Source organism: Cetorhinus maximus, chromosome 20 (assembly GCF_964194155.1).
Source record: "Cetorhinus maximus chromosome 20, sCetMax3.hap1.1, whole genome shotgun sequence".
In the NCBI taxonomy this organism is placed as follows: domain Eukaryota; kingdom Metazoa; phylum Chordata; class Chondrichthyes; order Lamniformes; family Cetorhinidae; genus Cetorhinus; species Cetorhinus maximus.
Window position 1 is genome coordinate 55935579 of NC_135898.1, and position 16819 is coordinate 55952397.

The 16819-nt window shown below is 43.5% G+C and overlaps 1 protein-coding gene across 5 annotated transcripts in view; it reads right to left on the reverse strand.

The window, feature by feature from the left end:
- Positions 1 to 16819, reverse strand: part of vti1a (vesicle transport through interaction with t-SNAREs 1A) — a 370006-nt gene that overhangs the window by 53022 nt on the left and 300165 nt on the right. The window contains exon 9 of one of the 5 annotated variants that reach the window (XR_013579742.1): positions 12200 to 12265. The exons of the other annotated variants lie outside the window; for them this stretch is intronic. The gene's annotated coding sequence lies outside the window, so the exon portion shown is untranslated. The remainder of the gene's footprint in view (positions 1 to 12199; positions 12266 to 16819) is intronic. 5 annotated transcript variants of the gene reach the window in all.

A 16819-nucleotide genomic window follows, 5' to 3' on the forward strand; every position in this document is an offset into this window, starting at 1 on the left:
CCCAAGTTGGACACTGGATCTCATGCTCGTACAAGCCCAAAGCTAAAGAGGCACTGCAAACACCTTGATGAATCATTTTAGAGGCTTTTCTAACATACAGCTTCCTCCTCAAACTGTTCTAATTGCTCGAAAAGAATGCCTGGTCTTGTGTCAAGGTAAGCAAACTACGAAGATAAATTTAATGCATAATTACAATTGGAATTTATGACACCAGAATGCAGAACCATAGGAGGGTTTTGGTGGTTTACGTATATCAATTATTTTAAAACCAAATATTAAAAAAATCTATAACTTACTAAACTTAAGCACTCATTTGAAGAAGTTAATTGAGAAAATAAGCACATACAAACACTGGGTATTACTATTCCACAAACTTTTTAAAAAAAAGATTATAGTTGCACACCCCAAGAGCAGAGTGACACCGTGATGTGTCATCTTCTATGATTGGATTAGCAGTTGATGTAAATAGATGATGAGTGTTTATTTGAAAAGACTGAATCTATAACTGTTTTAAACTTAAAGTAAATATCAATTTAAAACAAAAGTTAGATGGTGCAATATGTCTGGCTACCTGCTAATGGTTTACAAATACATTCCCTCCCCCCGACCACTCCTTTTGTCCCTTTAATTCCTCAAAGTGCTTAATTTTATTAAGGTAAGAGCTCCACAGCACTATCAGCTCACTGGCACCTCTCACAAGTGGTCACCATTTACATGTGAATGAGTGTGTTAGCACGCTGTTCTACCAGGGAGGGCATTACAGTCCAGCCTAATCCTGTTTCAGCCAGCATCCACATATACATACTTTCTAAGAGGGGTTTCACTGGAGAACAATAATCGTCTTACTAGTCTAAGGGAGCTTATTTTAGTTTTATTTCATGTTAACTTTAGTATCTCATCTGAAATCAGGTAACTGAGGACAAATCAGGAATCAAACTTGGAACATTTACAACCTTAAGGTTTAGCGGAATACACTGAACAATAACTTTGCAGGCATGGTGACTGATAAAAGGATTGGAGGGGACATGAGGTAAAAGTTTTTCACCCAGAGGGCATTAAGGGTCTGGAATCCACTGCCTGAAAGGGTAGTAGAGGCAGAAATCCTCAACTCATTTAAAAGGTGCCTGGACCTGCACCTGAAGTACTGTAACCTCCAGGGCTACACAGCAAGTGCTGGAAAATGGGATTAGGCTGGGTGGTTCGTTTTTCAGCCGGCACAGACACGATGTGGGGGGGGGGGTGGCCTCCTTCTGTGCTGTAAATTTTTCTAAATATCTGAAAAGAAGAATGCACAGGCATGTGAGGAGATGGCATTACGTGAATTGCTCCTTTGGAGAGCCAGCATAGACAGAATGGGCTGAATGGCCTTCTTTTGTGCTGTAGCGATTCTATGATTCACCCACTAGGCTATTGAGTGAGCATAGCAATTCAAATCTAACTCAAAGATGTGTATTTGAAAGTTTCCATACCTGAAGGGTTGTTAAGGCTGGCAACATGACATGACTTATGAACAGTTTTAATCCACGTTTAAACTGCAGATTTAGTTTTTAAGTAAAACTGGTATGGATTCACCTCCTGAGAGAAACATGTATTGTAAGCCTCACAATGGACTTTTATACAAAAGGCTACAGGTTGTCTACTGGTATGACAACAATGTTAGGGCAGTATAAGCAGGGGAAGGAACACTGGAGTATACACTTGATTTGCACTGTTGATGTTCAGGCAACAGGGGATATCAGTGTGGTATGGCAACATGATGCCACTTCACTTGTGCCCTTGCCAACTGAGATTTGAGACCTGCAGCAGTTTAAATACATAAGATATTAAAGAACAACTTACTATTCTATAGTACTTCTCATACACAGAAAGAAATCTCAAAATGCTTTACAAGTGAGGAAGTGGGGAAAGATGGATACAGAGCAGGAGGAAACTTAGGGAAGATGCTCCAGTATGGGGGCTGCAAACCAAGAGTTTTCAAAAGGTTTCTGAGAGCAGGGAAGGGGCTGTCAAGGTGGGTGGGCTTATGCAGAAATTCTCAGAGAGCAGGAACATAACAGACACCAATGTGCGGCGAAGCAATAGGAGAAAACAAAGACATCTACTTAAGGCAGGACAACAAAAATTAAACAGAAGCAACCTGACTCTGTGGTACTCAGAACGTTCAGTGTCAGTGTATCAGATTCACTCCTGATACCAATGCAAATTACATGCTTGTAACTTCCTCAGCTAACAAATTTTTGGCACAATTAAGCTTGCAACATGTGTATACAAAAATCAGAAATAGAAAATTCACGGAGCAGTTCTGGAATGGCTTTCATTATTTTCTTGGACACCTAAACTTAGCTCAATTAAAACTGGGATCATCTGTTACTGACCAGGTGAATTTTCTGTTCCAAAATTGGCTACAGTTAGCCAAAAATATAAATGTCCCATCAAGACCAAGTTTAAAAAACATTGCACATAATCAATCTTCTGAAAGTGAATGTAACAGTAATGTTCTGATGAAGGATCATCGACTCGAAACTTTAACTCTGTTTCTCCCTCTACAGATGCTGCCTAACCTGACTATTTCTAGCACTTTTTATTTTTATTTCAAATTTCCAGCATTGCAGTATTTTGCTTTTGTGTTGCAGCATTAAATGCGTTCTGAATTAAATTCATTTAGTCAATTCATATATACAGAACTTCAGATTCTTTAGTCAAAAGACTTTCATGCAATTGGCTAGGAATTAATTTTTGGTGTTACAGAAGAGTGGTCAGCTCAGACCACTCTCGTGAAGCCCTTGGCAGGCAGATACCAAAGAGCACTGGTAGAGATCCAAGAGCATTTACTGTCTCTTTTGAACAGTGCGCACCTTTGGGAGAATTAGAAATAAAAAATGGGAAATATAGAAAATTGCCTATTGAAAATATATTTAGAGTATAATAAACATCTTACAGCAAACATTTTAAGTACAAGACCATGAGGAAAACAAACTCTTCCCTTTTATCCTTGAAGAGATTAACTTTGTTAACAAATCTCTGGGAACAAACAGATAAACAGTCCCATGGAACTACTTGCACTCAATTATGCAGCTGTGTCACTCCATTTATAAATCATTCAGCACCCACAGGTAATGCTTGGCACTGTCAAAACTTCACAAATACAACAGTTGAAAATAACTACATGTTCTACATATTAAAATATATATTATATAAAGACTAGTAGTACTTAAAGGATAAAATAAAGCACATGTATTTGCATGTGTGTGTGTGTAAAACAAATTGCACAGAATCATTCTTCTGAAAATAAATGCAGTAGTAATGTTCTGGCGAAGGGTCGTTGACTCGAAATGTTAACTCTCGTTTCTCTCTCCACAGATGCTGCCTGACCTGCTGAGTATTTTGAGCATTTTGTTTTTATTTCAAATTTCCAGCATCTGCAGTATTTTGCTTTTGTGTTGTAAGTGCAAGTGCACTTTGAGTTAAGATCAGGATGTGGGCATCACTGACTAGATTGGCATTTATTGTCCATCCCTGGAGAAGACAATGGGCTTCCTTCTTGAACTGCTGCCAACATGCTGTTAGGTAGGAAGCTCTGGAATTTGATCCAGTGATAATGAAGGAACAGTGATGTACGTTTAAGTTGGCATGGTGTACGACTTGGAAGGAAACCTGGATGTGATGCCATTCCCTCAGACCTGTCACCCTTTGCCCTTCTGGGTTGGTCGAGGCTGCAGGTTTGGGAAATGCTGCTGAAAAAGACTTGAGCGACTGCAGTGCCTTCTGTAGATAACATGCAATGCAGCCACAGTACCCTGGAACTAGTGGTGGATTGAGTAGCTGTTTAAGTCAGTAGATGAGGTGTCGATCACACTGACGACTTGGTCTTCGATAGTACATACTCACATGCACATTTGTTTTATTTCACTCATTAAATTTAAAATATCTATCTGCTTTCAAAACCTGTACCTTTCAAAATGATGCCACTTGTGATGAAATATATATATTCTGCAAATAAACTCTAAAATGAATGGCATTTTAATGGTGGGGACAAAGGGTGAATTTGGATATCTAAAAAAAAAAGTTAAATTTGGTAATAAACCCTGCATTAAATATGGAAAAAGGATTTAAAAATACAGCTTTTGTGCATGATCGAATTTGGTTTCCTGTTTGAACTTAATATGGACAAACACCTGTTTTACACTGCAAATGCAAATCTGAGACATGTGCTGAACATAGCTGGAAGTTTGTACACTTGACCCAACTTCCTGTTAATGATTCCAACCTAGATGCCAGACATGTGGAGTCGTCAATACGTCTGCAAGCTAAATTGTTTGCTAAAATATCTTACTCTACTTCAGAAAATAAACCACTTTCTGGACTGTCAACCTTAAAAAAGGACAGTTTCAGATCCAAGGAAATCCAAACACGTCAGTCGCGTGTGCCTTCATAATGAAGATAGTTTAGATTTTCCGGCTCATTAACGCTATGTTTAAAAGAAGGGACTAAGGTTGTAAATTTCTCTTGTTCCTCTTGACGATTTAAACTGTCAAGAATCACACATTGGGAAAACAAGCTGGGGAAATGCACGAGTGACAGGTGTGATGTTCATTAAATAGTTTGAGCTGAAGTATTTGAAAAATTCATCAATATACAACCTGCCAGAAGGATTTGCACGTGACAATCAGCTATGCCTTAAAGAGCCAGTAATTTTGTTCTGTATTAGAAAATCCAAAATATTTAAGGATTGTTTATTAACTATAGTTTTCTTTGTTTAGTGGGACCAAGCACCTACTTGAACATTAATAACCATTCACCTTTTCTGAAACATAAAAGGCACATAATTCAAACAAGTCAAAATGAGTGCAAACTTTCCGGATGTTTGGAAGGCTTACTGTGGCATTTTACGCAAATTGTGTGTGGATGAGGTCAGTTTAAGGGTTAATTAAGTGGATTGGCAGAATCAGCAGTCTGTATTTTGAAAGTTCTTAAACAAGAATGTAACAGGTCATTTATTGTGCACTAATGCAATGTACTTAAACACAATACAACATGATAAATTGTTCAGATAAGATCTTTGCTTTCCCTTCGCTGATTTTTCCAAGTTCATTTGCACACTTTTTTTTAAACAATAGTCATGTGTATCTTAACACACAGGGCTCAACATTCAATTCAACTGGGAATACTGTCAGATTCCTGTGTCATATCTCACAGGGGCTTTTAAGCCAAGAGCAGTTAGTTCTGAAAACTAGACACCTAGGGTCTTCTAAACATATGGGATCTCTCATCAAGAGGAAATATTTGGCCAGCAGAGGCAGCTGCAAATGGTGGCAATCAGCCTAGGATAAGCAATCTGAAACTTGCCTTGCCGTAATGTGCAGCCCACAATAATTAGAGGGAGAGGCTGATGTTATAATGGACTGCCAGCAGATCAGCTGCCAGCAGCAACAGGTCACATGTCAAAACAGCTAAGCACATTAGTCAACTTACAGGAAGTGATATATCAGGCCTACTGGCTCAGAGTCAGCTCTCACACTAAATCAGTCCCTTATGGGCCCACAGCTGGTGAAATAATGCCTACAGACCAGGCATGGGCCAGTATCAACACCATCCCTCCCCCTCAAGAAACACAGAGAAAGCTTCCAAGATCAAGTAATGGAGGAAACCCCATTTAGCTAGCATTAGAAAATCTGTGCAATACAATTCCATTTTATTGCACAAATTTTACTTACAGGACCGAAGTTCTGGTATCACATTTACTGCAGCAAAGAGCTTGCTTTCTAACTCTTCTCCCATTTACCTCAAAAAACTGTACAACACTTTTTAAAAGGATTTGCACAATCAGCAAACACAAATAATACAGCCTAATAAAATTATTGAGTGAAAATTCAGGAATCTCTCAAACGAAATATGGGAGTGTATTTGACTAGATTTCCTTTTAGTGGAGAGATTCAATAAAAAATCTGGAAATAAAAGTCTAATGATGACCATGAAACCATTGCCAATTGTCATAAAAACCCATCTGGTTCATTAATGTCCTTTAGGGAAGGAAATCTGCTGTCCTTGCTTGGTGTGGCCTACATGTGACTCCAGACCCACAGCAACATGGTTAACTCTTAAATGCCCTCTGAACAAGGGCAATTAGGGATGGGCAATAAATGCTGGCCTAGTCAGCGATGCCCACGTCCCAGGAGCGAATAAAAAAGTTACATGGGCTGTATCTTGAAAAAGAACTAAGTAAACATCCCAATTTCGGAATTTTCACAAAGTAAAACTTTCTTAAAATGCTTTTATATTTTATGGTCTCACTCAAATGTAATTTCTTCTATTGCATTCAAATAGTTTTTGAAAAGAAAAGGACTGGGGTTGAAGATATGAAAACTGCTTCCAAAAAACTCAGCCTCAAAAAAAACCTCTCAACATCTGAACCAAGTAAATAGGCCCACAGTCTCAAAAAGCATAGGGATGTTTATTTTTGACCATTTCAAATGGCTTGACACTAATCTGCATATTAAATCACCTCTTAGATCCATACTTTCCACAATTTTATTCTTTTATGGGATGGAAATGTTGCTGGCAAGGCAAGCATTTGTTGCTCATTCCCAATTGCCCTTTAGAAGGTGGTGCTGAAGCACCTTCTTGAACCACTGCAGTGCATGTGGTGTAGGTACACCCACAGTGCTGCTAGGAAGAGAGTTTCAAGATTTTGGCCCAGTGAAGGAACAGCGATATAGTTCGAAGTCAAGATGATGTGTGGCTTTGAGGTGACTTGCAGGTGGTGGCGTTCCCTTGTGACTGTTATTGTTCTCCTTGGAAGCTGCTGTCGAAGGAGCCTTGGTGAGTTGCCGCAGTGCATCTGCTACATGGTATACATTGCTACCACTGTTGGTGGTGGATGGGGTGCCAATCAAGTGGCTGTGCTGTCCTGGGTGGTGTCAAGCTTCTTAAGTGTTTTGGAGTTGCACTCATCCAGGTAAGTAGAGGCTATTCAATAACACACCAGATATTTGCCTTGTAGATGGTGAACAGACTTTGGGGAGACATGTGGCAATGCTCACCGCAGAATTCCCAGCCTCTGACCTGCTCTTGTAGCCACAATATGGCTGGTCCAGTTAAGTTTCTAGTCAATGGTAAACCCCACAGGATGTTAATGGTGGGGGATTCTGTGATGGTAATGCCGTTGAATGTCAGGGGGAGGTGGTTAGATTCTCCCTTCTTGGAGATGGTCTGGAATTATTTGGAGAAGGCTGGCTCTTATGTGGCATGAATGTTACTTGCTACTAACAGGTCAAGCCTGAATGCTGTCTAGGTCTTGCTTCATATGGACACAGACTGCCTCTGTATCTGTATATGAAGGGTACTGAACATTGTGCAATCAGCAGCGACAATTCCCACTTCTGACCTTATGATGGAGGGAAGATCATTGATGAAGATGGTTGGGCCTAGGACAGTACCCTGAGGAACTCCTCCAGCAATGTCCTGGAGCTGATAATTGGTCTCTAAGAACCACAAACATCTTCCTCTGTGCTAGGCATGACACCAACCAGTGGAGTCCCCCTGATTCCCATTGACTTCAATTTTGCTGGGAGTCCTTGATGCCACACTTGGTCAAAGGCTGCCTTGGTGGAAAGGCAGTCACAGAGCAGTCACTCTCACCTCTGGAGTTCAGGCCATTGCTCCATGTTTCGAACGCGGCTGTAATGAGGTCATGATCCGAGTGGCCTGGTGGAACCCAAATTAAGTGACAGCGAGCAGGGTATGCTGCCACTTGATAGCACTGTTGGCAACATTTTCCATCACTTTGCTCGTGATAGAGTAGACTCATGGGGCGGTAATTGGTTGGATTGGATTCGTCCAGTTTTTTCTGGACAGGATATACTAGGGTAATTTTCCACATTGTTGGGTAGATACCAGTGTTGTAGCTGCACTGGAACAGCTTGGGTGCGTGCGTGGCTAGTTTTGGAGCACAAATCTTCAGTACTACTGCCAGAATGTTGTCAGGGCCCATAGACTTTGCCATGTCCAGTGCCTTTAGCTGTTTTTTTTATATCATGCGAAGTGAACCAAATTGGCTGGAGACTGGCATATGTGATGCTGGGGGCCTCAGGATAAGGCCAAGATTGATCATCTGCTTGGCACTTCTGCCTGAAGATGATTACAAATATTGTAGCCTTGTCTTTTGCACTGATGTGCTGGGCTCCCCCATCATTTAAGATAGGGATATCTGTGGAGCCTCCTTCTCTGCTTAGGTGTTTAGTTGTCCACCACCATTTACGACAGGATGTGGCAAGACTGTAGAGCTTTGCTCTGATCTGTTTGTTGTGGGATCACTTAGCCCTATTTGTTGCATGCTGTTTGGTATGTGTGTATCCTGTGCTGTAGCTTCACCATGTTGGCATCTCATTTTTAAGTGCTCCTGGTGCTGCTCTTGGCATGCTCTCCTGACCGCCCGTTGATCTTCTGGTTTGATGGTAATGGTAGAACAGGGGATATGGTAGAACAAGGGATATGCCAGGCCATGAGGTTACAGATTGTGGTTGAATACAGATTAGAGCTGAAGACCCACAGCGCCTCATGGATGCCCAGATTAGAGCTGCTAGATCGGTTCTGCATCTATATTATTTAGCGTGGTAGGAGTGCCACATTGCATGATGGAGGGAATCGCCAGGGTGAAGACGTAAGTTCATCTCCAAAAGGACTGCCCAGTGGTCACTCCAGTGCTGTCATGGACAGATGCATCTGCAACAGGGCGTGATCATTTAGGCTTTTCCCTCTTGTTGGTTCCCTCACCACCTGCAGACCCAGTCCAGCAGCTATGTTGTTCAAGAATCGGCTAGCTCAATTAGTAGTGGTTCTACCGAGCCACTCCTGGTGATGGGCATTGAGTCCCCCACCCAGAGTACATTCTGCACCCTTGTCCTCAGTGCTGCTTCCAAGTGCCGTTCAATATGGAGGAGTACTGATTCATCAGCTGAGGAAGGATGGTAAGTGGTAATCAGTAGAAGGTTTCCTTGTCCATGTTTGACCCGGTGTCATGAGACTTCTTGGGGTCCAGAGTCAATGTTAGGGATTCCAGGACAACTCCCCCCACGACCGTACACCACTGTGCTGCCATCTCTGCTGATGGGAAAGGATGTACCTAAGTATGATGCAAGTGTCTTGGACATTGTCTGTAAGCAATGATTCAGTAAGTATGACCACATTAGGCTGTTTGCTGCTTGAATAATCTGTAGGACAGTTCTCCCAGTTTTGCACAAGCCCCCAGATGTTAGTAAGGAGGAAGTTGCAGGGTCAAATGGGCACAGTGTACCACTGTTGTTTCCGGTGCCTAGGTCGATGCTGGTTTTATTCCTTTTTGGCTTTTCTGTAGTGTTTTGATACAACTGAGGGGCTTACTTGGCTATCTCAGAGGGCAGTTAAGAGTCAGCCACATTAGGCTGAATTTTACATTGGGGGCGGGTCCCCAGCCCTTGACCTAAAAATCAGTGGCAAGCTGCCCTCGCTTGGCCGGCTCACCCCGCAGCCATTTTATGGCTTAAATGTCTCTGTGGAGGGCCTTCTTCCCTCATTGGAGAGAAAGTCCTGCTTCCAAGATCTGCCAGAGGGCCAGCAGCGCTGCTGGAAGCAGTGGCCACTGCTGGGACTGCAGGAAGTCCCAAAGAGAAGACGCCAAAGGAGCCCAGACTTAAAAGGTAAATCCGTGGTCTTGCTGAGGCCAGGCTGGCAGGACCCGACCAGGAGTGTGGGGGGCCGGGATCATCAGGATGACATGGGGGGGCGGAGGGGGGTGGGGTTATGGTAGAGAGGAATGCCACTTAGTGGGGAGAATTACATTGAGAGTGCCTCTGATAGATACAGGGTGCCTGGAAAGAAGGCACATCTCCCTTAGCCAGCTACCAGTTTGCTGGGTTTCACCTTGTGGCCTGGACACTTAGTGCCAGCCTTCTCACCATATGTAAAATCCCAGTGACAGTGAGAGGAGTGTCTGTTAATTGGCCACCTAAAGGCCTCAATTGGCCCACAGGTTGACAGGTTGCCTGACACCTCCCGTGCCGTCAAAGTTGCAGCAGCGGAGGTTAGAAGGCGGGCACTGAATTTTATGGCTCCCCGCCCCACCTACCATCCTGCCCCCCCCCCACCGAGTGGCTGTAAAATTCCTGCCATTGTGTGGGTCCAGAGCCACATGTAGGCCAGATTGGGTAAGGAAGGCAGATTTCCTTCCCTAAAGGACATTAATGACAATCCCATAGTTTCATGGTCGCCATTACTGAGGTTAGCTTTTTAATTCCAGATTTATTAGCTAATTGAATTTAAATTCCACCAGCTGCCATGGTGGGACTTGAACTCATGTACACAGAGCATCAGCCTGGGCCTGAGGGTCACTAGTCCAATAACATTACACTATGCCACTGTCAAGTCTATTCAAATCCATGTACTACACCAGTTGTGATGCTTATATGTTTTATTCACCACATTTCAATGACTGAAAGGAGTTTAAAAGCAAAAAACTGCGGATGCTGGAAATCCAAAACGAAAACAAAAATACCTGGAAAAACTCAGCAGGTCTGACAGCATCTGCAGAGAGGAACACAGTTAACGTTTCGAGTCCATATGACTCTTCAACAGAACTAAGTAAAAATAGAAGAGAGGTGAAATATAAGCTGGTTTAAGGCGGGGTGGGACAAGTACAGCTGGATAGAGGACCAGTGATAGGTGGAGATAGCCAAAAGATGTCATAGACAAAAGGACAAAGAGGTATTGAAGGTGGTGATATTATCTAAGGAATGTGCTAATTAAGGGTAGAAAGCAGGACAAGCAAGGTACAGATAGCCCTAGTGGGGGTGGGGTGGGGTGAAGGAGTCGAAAAAGGCTAAAAGGTAGAGATAAAACAATGGATGGAAATACATTTAAAAATAATGGAAATAGATGGGAAAAGAAAAATCTATATAAATTATTGGGAAAAAAAGGGGGGGATCGCAAAGGGGGTGGGGATGAAGGAGAGAGTCCATGATCTAAAATTGTTGAACTCAATATTCAGACCAGAAGTCTGTAAATTGCCTAGTCGGAAGATGAGGTGCTGTTCCTCCAGTTTGCGTTGAGCTTCACTGGAACAATGCAGCAGGCCAAGGACGGACATGTGGGCATGAGAGCAGGGTGGAGTGTTGAAATGGCAAGCGACAGGGAGGTCTGGGTCATGCTTGCGGACAGACCGAAGGTGTTCTGAAAAGCGGTCACCCAGTCTGCGTTTGGTCTCTCCAATGTAGAGGAAACCGCATTGGGAGCAACGAATGCAGTAGACTAAACTGAGGGAAGTGCAAGTGAAATGCTGCTTCACTTAAAAGGAGTGTTTGGGCCCTTGGACGGTGAGGAGAGGGGAAGAGGGGCAGGTGTTACACCTTCCGCGGTTGCATGGGAAGGTGCCGTGGGAGGGGATTGAGGTGTAGGGGGTGATGGAGGAGTCAGGGTGTCCTGGAGGGAACGATCTCTGCGGAATGCTGCCAGGGGGATTGAAGGGAAGATGTGTTTGGTGGTGGCATCATGCTGGAGTTGGTGGAAATGGCGGAGGATGATCCTTTGAATGTGGAGGCTGGTGGGGTGATAAGTGAGGACAAGGGGGACCCTATCATGTTTCTGGGAGGGAGAGGAAGGTGTGAGGGCGCATGCGCGGGAGATGGGCCGGACACGGTTGAGGGCCCTGTCAACCACCGTGGGTGGAAAACCTCGGTTAAGGAAGAAGGAAGACATGTCAGAGGAACTGTTTTTGAAAGTGGCATCATCAGAACAGATGCAACGGAGGCGAAGGAACTGAGAGAATGGGATGGAGTCTTTACAGGAAGCGGGGTGTGAGGAGCTGTAGTCGAGGTAGCTGTGGGAGTCGGTAGGCTTGTAATGGATATTGGTGAAAGGAGTTTGATGTGCTCACTTCAGACATTGCACTGGGAAGTCAGCGGGCATGGTTCAGTAAGTGGAGGGAGCACGGCCTTTCCAATTTCACATCAATGTGAGCAAACAGTGGAAATGCAGTTCCCAGTTGACTTAACTGTGAAAATAGAGCTGATATTGCACCTAGTGCGGTAAAAATGCAGCACAATGTATTATTTTTCCTCATTCCGCTTTTCCTTCTCCCTCTGTGAGAAATCAAGAGGAAAAGGTTATCACAGCAGACACAGCATTAGTAAAACAGCTCTGGTGAAATGGCTTCTAAAACTATACAGACCCTGTGCTTTAAATACAGCCATCCACTATGGATTGTGGGGTCTCTCTTCTTCATGGCTCTCTGTTACTAAAGAGCAAAAGAAAAACAAAAAGCATTTGACTGCCAAACTGGGTATTAGTGCACACCATTCAAGCAGAACAAATGGCTTATTCACATCTAGAACTGGGATGTCTCAGACAATCTAGGACAGTCAACAGACAGGCACTTGGTTATCTCCAATGAAATCATAATGAGCAACACATAATCTGTCTCCCTTTTCAGAGAAGGTTTTGACAAAAGTGGTCATAGAAATCATATATAAAAAACAAGATAAAAAAGATATGCAGAGATGTAGATGTGATTATCAACTAAACGATAAGGGATGTCAGTTTAACACATCAAAAATTCGGCATCTCTTACAATGCAGTAACTTCAGTCCTACATGAAATGTCAGTCTAGATTATGTGCACAAATCCATAGGGGGACTTGGAAAAAATCCAATTCAAATACACCATAATTACAGATTTTCAATCCAACACACTGATGGCTTCCTATCAAATCATATTTAAAATGATGCAAGAAGCTAAGTAAAAACAATTTGTCAAGTTTAGTTAAAATTGAAACAAGTTTCAAAGGTACTGAAGTCATTCCTCACATCTCACAGATAAATGGATTGTGCCCTTTTTACAATTCCTGTCCTGTCCTCATGTGATGTCCGTACACATATGGGGTCATTTTAAACATAGGCTTAAAATGGTACAAAGTATAAACTGTATAACACAATTCCTTACCAGCTCTACCTCACCACCACCTGTCTCAACTCCACCACTGTTTTAAAATTATTAGACTGTTTATCCAACATCAAGTACTGGATGAACAGGGATTTCCTTCAATTAAATATCAGGAAGACAGAAGCTGTTGCCTTCCACCCCAGCTCCTACCACCTGTTTCCTCACTACTGTCTCCATTCCTCCCTTGGCAACTTATCTGAGATTAAACCAGATTTTTTGAAAACTTAGTGATATATCTGACCTACAGATGACCTTCCGATCACATGTCCACGCCATGATTAAGACAGCCCATTTCCACCTCTGGTAACATCCTCCGGCTTTGCCACTTTTTTTTTTATTCATTCATGGGATGTGGGCACCGCTCGCTAGACCAACATTTATTGCCCATCCCCAATTGCCCTCGAGAAGGTGGTGGCGAGCTGTCTCCTTGAACCACAGTGCTGTTAGGGAGGGAATTCCAGGATTTTGACCTAGCGACAGTTAAGGAACGGCGGTATATTTCCAAGTCAGGATGGTGACTGGCTTGAAGGGGAACTTCCAGGTGGCGGGGTTCCCATGTGTCTGCTGCCCTTGTCCTTCTATATGTGGGTTTGGAAGGTGCTGTCAAAGGAGCCTTGGTGAGTTCTTGCAGTGCATCTTGTAGATGGTATATAATGCTGCCACTGTACGTGGTGGTGAATGGAGTACCAATCAAGATGGCTGCTTTGTTCTGGATGCATCGAGCTTCTTGAGTGTTGTTGGTGCTGCACTCATCCAGGCATGTGATGAGTATTCCAACACACTCCTGATTTATGCCTTGTAGATGGTGGACAGGCTTTGAGGAGTCAGCTGGTGAGTTACTCGCCGCAGGATTCAAAGCATCTGACCTGCTCTTGTAGTCAGTGTTTATATGGCTAATTCACTTCAGTTTCTGGTCAATGGTAACCCCCAGGATGTTGATAGTGGGGGATTCAGTGATGTTAATGCCATTGAATGTCAAGGGGTGATGGTTAGATTCTCTCTTGTTGGAGATGGTCTTTGCCTGGCACTTGTGTGGCGTGAATGTTACTTGTCACTTATCAGCCCAAGCCTGGATATTGTCCAGGTCTTGCTGCATTTGGACATGGACTGCTTTGGTATCTGAGCTGTCGCGAATGGTGAACATTGTTATCAGCGAACATCCCCACTTCTGACCTTATGATGGAAGAAAGGTCATTGATGAAGCAGCTGAAGATGACTGGGTCTAGGAATGGCTGAAGACTGGCATCTGTGATGCTGGGGTCCTCTAGAGAAGGCTGAGATGCTCAGCCATTCAGCACATCTGGCTGAAGATTGTTGCAAATGCTTCAGCCTTATCTTTTGCACTGATGTGCTGGGCTTCCCCATTAATGATGATGGGGATATTTGTGGAACCTCCTCCTCCAGTTAATTGTTCACCACCATTCATGACTAGATATGACAGGACTGCAGAGCTTAGATCTGATCTGTTGGTTATGGAATTGCTTAGCTCTAGTGCTTGCTGCTTATGCTGTTTGGCACACAAGTGGTCCTGTGTTGTAGCTTCACCAGGTTGACACATCATTTTTAGGTATGCCTGGTGCTGATCCTGGCAGGCCCTCCTACACTCTTCATTGAACCAGGGCTGATTCCCTGGCTTGGTGGTAATGGTGGAATGTGGCATATGCTGGTCCTTGAAGTTACAGATTGTGTTAGAGTACAATTCTGCTGCTGTTGATGGCACACAGTGCCTCATGGCTGCCCAATCTTGAGTTGCTAGATCTATTCAAAATCTATCCCATTTAGCACGGTGGTAGTGCTATGCAACACTATGGACGGTATCCTCAATGTGAAGTCGGGACTTCGTCTCCACAAGGGCTGTGCAGTGATCACTCCTACTCCTACATCTACTGTCATGGACTGATGCATCTGCGGTAGACAGGCTGGTAAGGGTGAGGTCAAGTATGAAAATAAAAACAGAAACTGCTGGAAAAAACTCAGCAGGTCTGACCACATCTATGGAGAGAGAAACAGTTAACATTTTGAGTCCGTATGACTCTTCTTCAGAGCTAAAGTAAAAATGTGATGGAATTTATACTGTTTAAGGGGGCATGGAGCAGATAAAGCAGGAGTGCTGATTCATCAGCTGATGGCAGAGGGGGTGGGGGGGAGGTGTTGTCATGGTACGTGGTAACTGTCTCAGCTCATCTGCTGTTGAAACACTCATTCATGTCTGCGTTATCTCTAGACTTGACTATTCCAATGCAATCCTGGTTAGCCTTCACCATTCTATCCTCCATAAACCTGAGGTCATCCAAAACTCTGCTGCCTGTGTCTTTACTTATTCTAAGTCCTGTTCACCCATCACCTCTATGCTCACTGACCTATATTGGCTCCCGGTCAAGCACTGCCTCAATTTCAAAATTCCCATCCTTGTTTTCAAATTCCTCTATGGTCCTGCGCCTCCCTATCACTGTTAGCTCCTCCAGCCCCACAACCCTTCGGGATCTCTGTGTTTCTCTAATTCTGGCCTCTTGAGAACATCCCTGATTTTAATTGTGCCACCATTGTTGGCTGTGCCTTCAGCTGCCTAGGCCCTAGGCTCCGCTATTCTCTCCTTAATTTTTTCCAACTCTCTACTTCACTTTCTTCCTTTGAGGAGTGCCTTAATACCTACCTCTTTGACCAAGCTTTTGGCCATCTGCTCTAATTACCTAATGAGGCTCTGTGTCTAATTTTGCTTTATAATGCTCTTGTGCAGTGTCTTGGGACATTTTATTGCATTAAAGGCACAATATAAATCTAAATTGTCATTGATTCCTGATCAGCACTCACTCAAAGTCACTGTTCAGAAGCTTGAACCATTTTCAGGTTTGAGCCTCATTTGAATTCCAGTGCTCCACTGGAATTTGCCAATTGTGGAAGGCTAAGAGTCATCTGGCTTCTGCAGGGAAACCAGCAGGTTAGGTCTGTTTGGGAGGCGCACTGATCCCGAGGAGTGATGGTAGGGCAAGTCTGGGCTCACGATGGACTGCTCTGTCTTTCTGGGGTTGCCACGATACATTCCCTGTTAAAAACCTTCCCACACCAGTTTTGGAATGGCCTCCAGGGACCACTGGTCAAGCTGTTCAACACCTGGTACAACTGGACCTGGCATACATAGTGCTCACTCTGCCCATTTGTACATGAAAATAGCAATAGAGATTCTACAACTAGCATAGAACATTGATTTGGATATTTAAACACTCTCCCGCCTGTTTAGCAGGAGTGCTGGACATCCATTTAAAGACCTGGCTAAAAATTGAAGGATGGCAAAGAAGCATCCAAGGTGCCCACCCAATTTTTATCTGCTGGTTGCTCATTTTTCAGGGAAGAAATAGATGAGCCGCAGTTCAAAATCAATGCCGTATTTTCCAGCAGGGGATCGCTTGATAGTGATCAGGAACAGGAACTCTGGCCATACTTCCTTCTCTCTGCCACCTCTCCACAACATCCACCTAGCACATAGAAGCAGCAAGTAGGCCATTCGACCCCTTGAACCTGCTCCACCATTCAACTGGATCACAACTGATCTTCTACCTCAACTCCATTTTCCTGTACTATCCCCATATCTCTTGATGTCTTGACTATCTAGAAATCTACTGATCTCTGACCTGAACATACTCAATGACAGAGCCTCCACAGCCCTCTTGGGTAGAGAATTCCAAAGATTTACCTCCTCATCTCACTCCTAAATGGCCTACCCCTTATTCCAAGACTGTCCCTCCTGGTTCAGGGGGTCACCTATGTTACAAATATGAGGTTTATAAGATTGTTATGCTTTGGGACTATGTCTTTAATTTAGGGTAAAATTAAGGGCGGGGGGTCACATGAC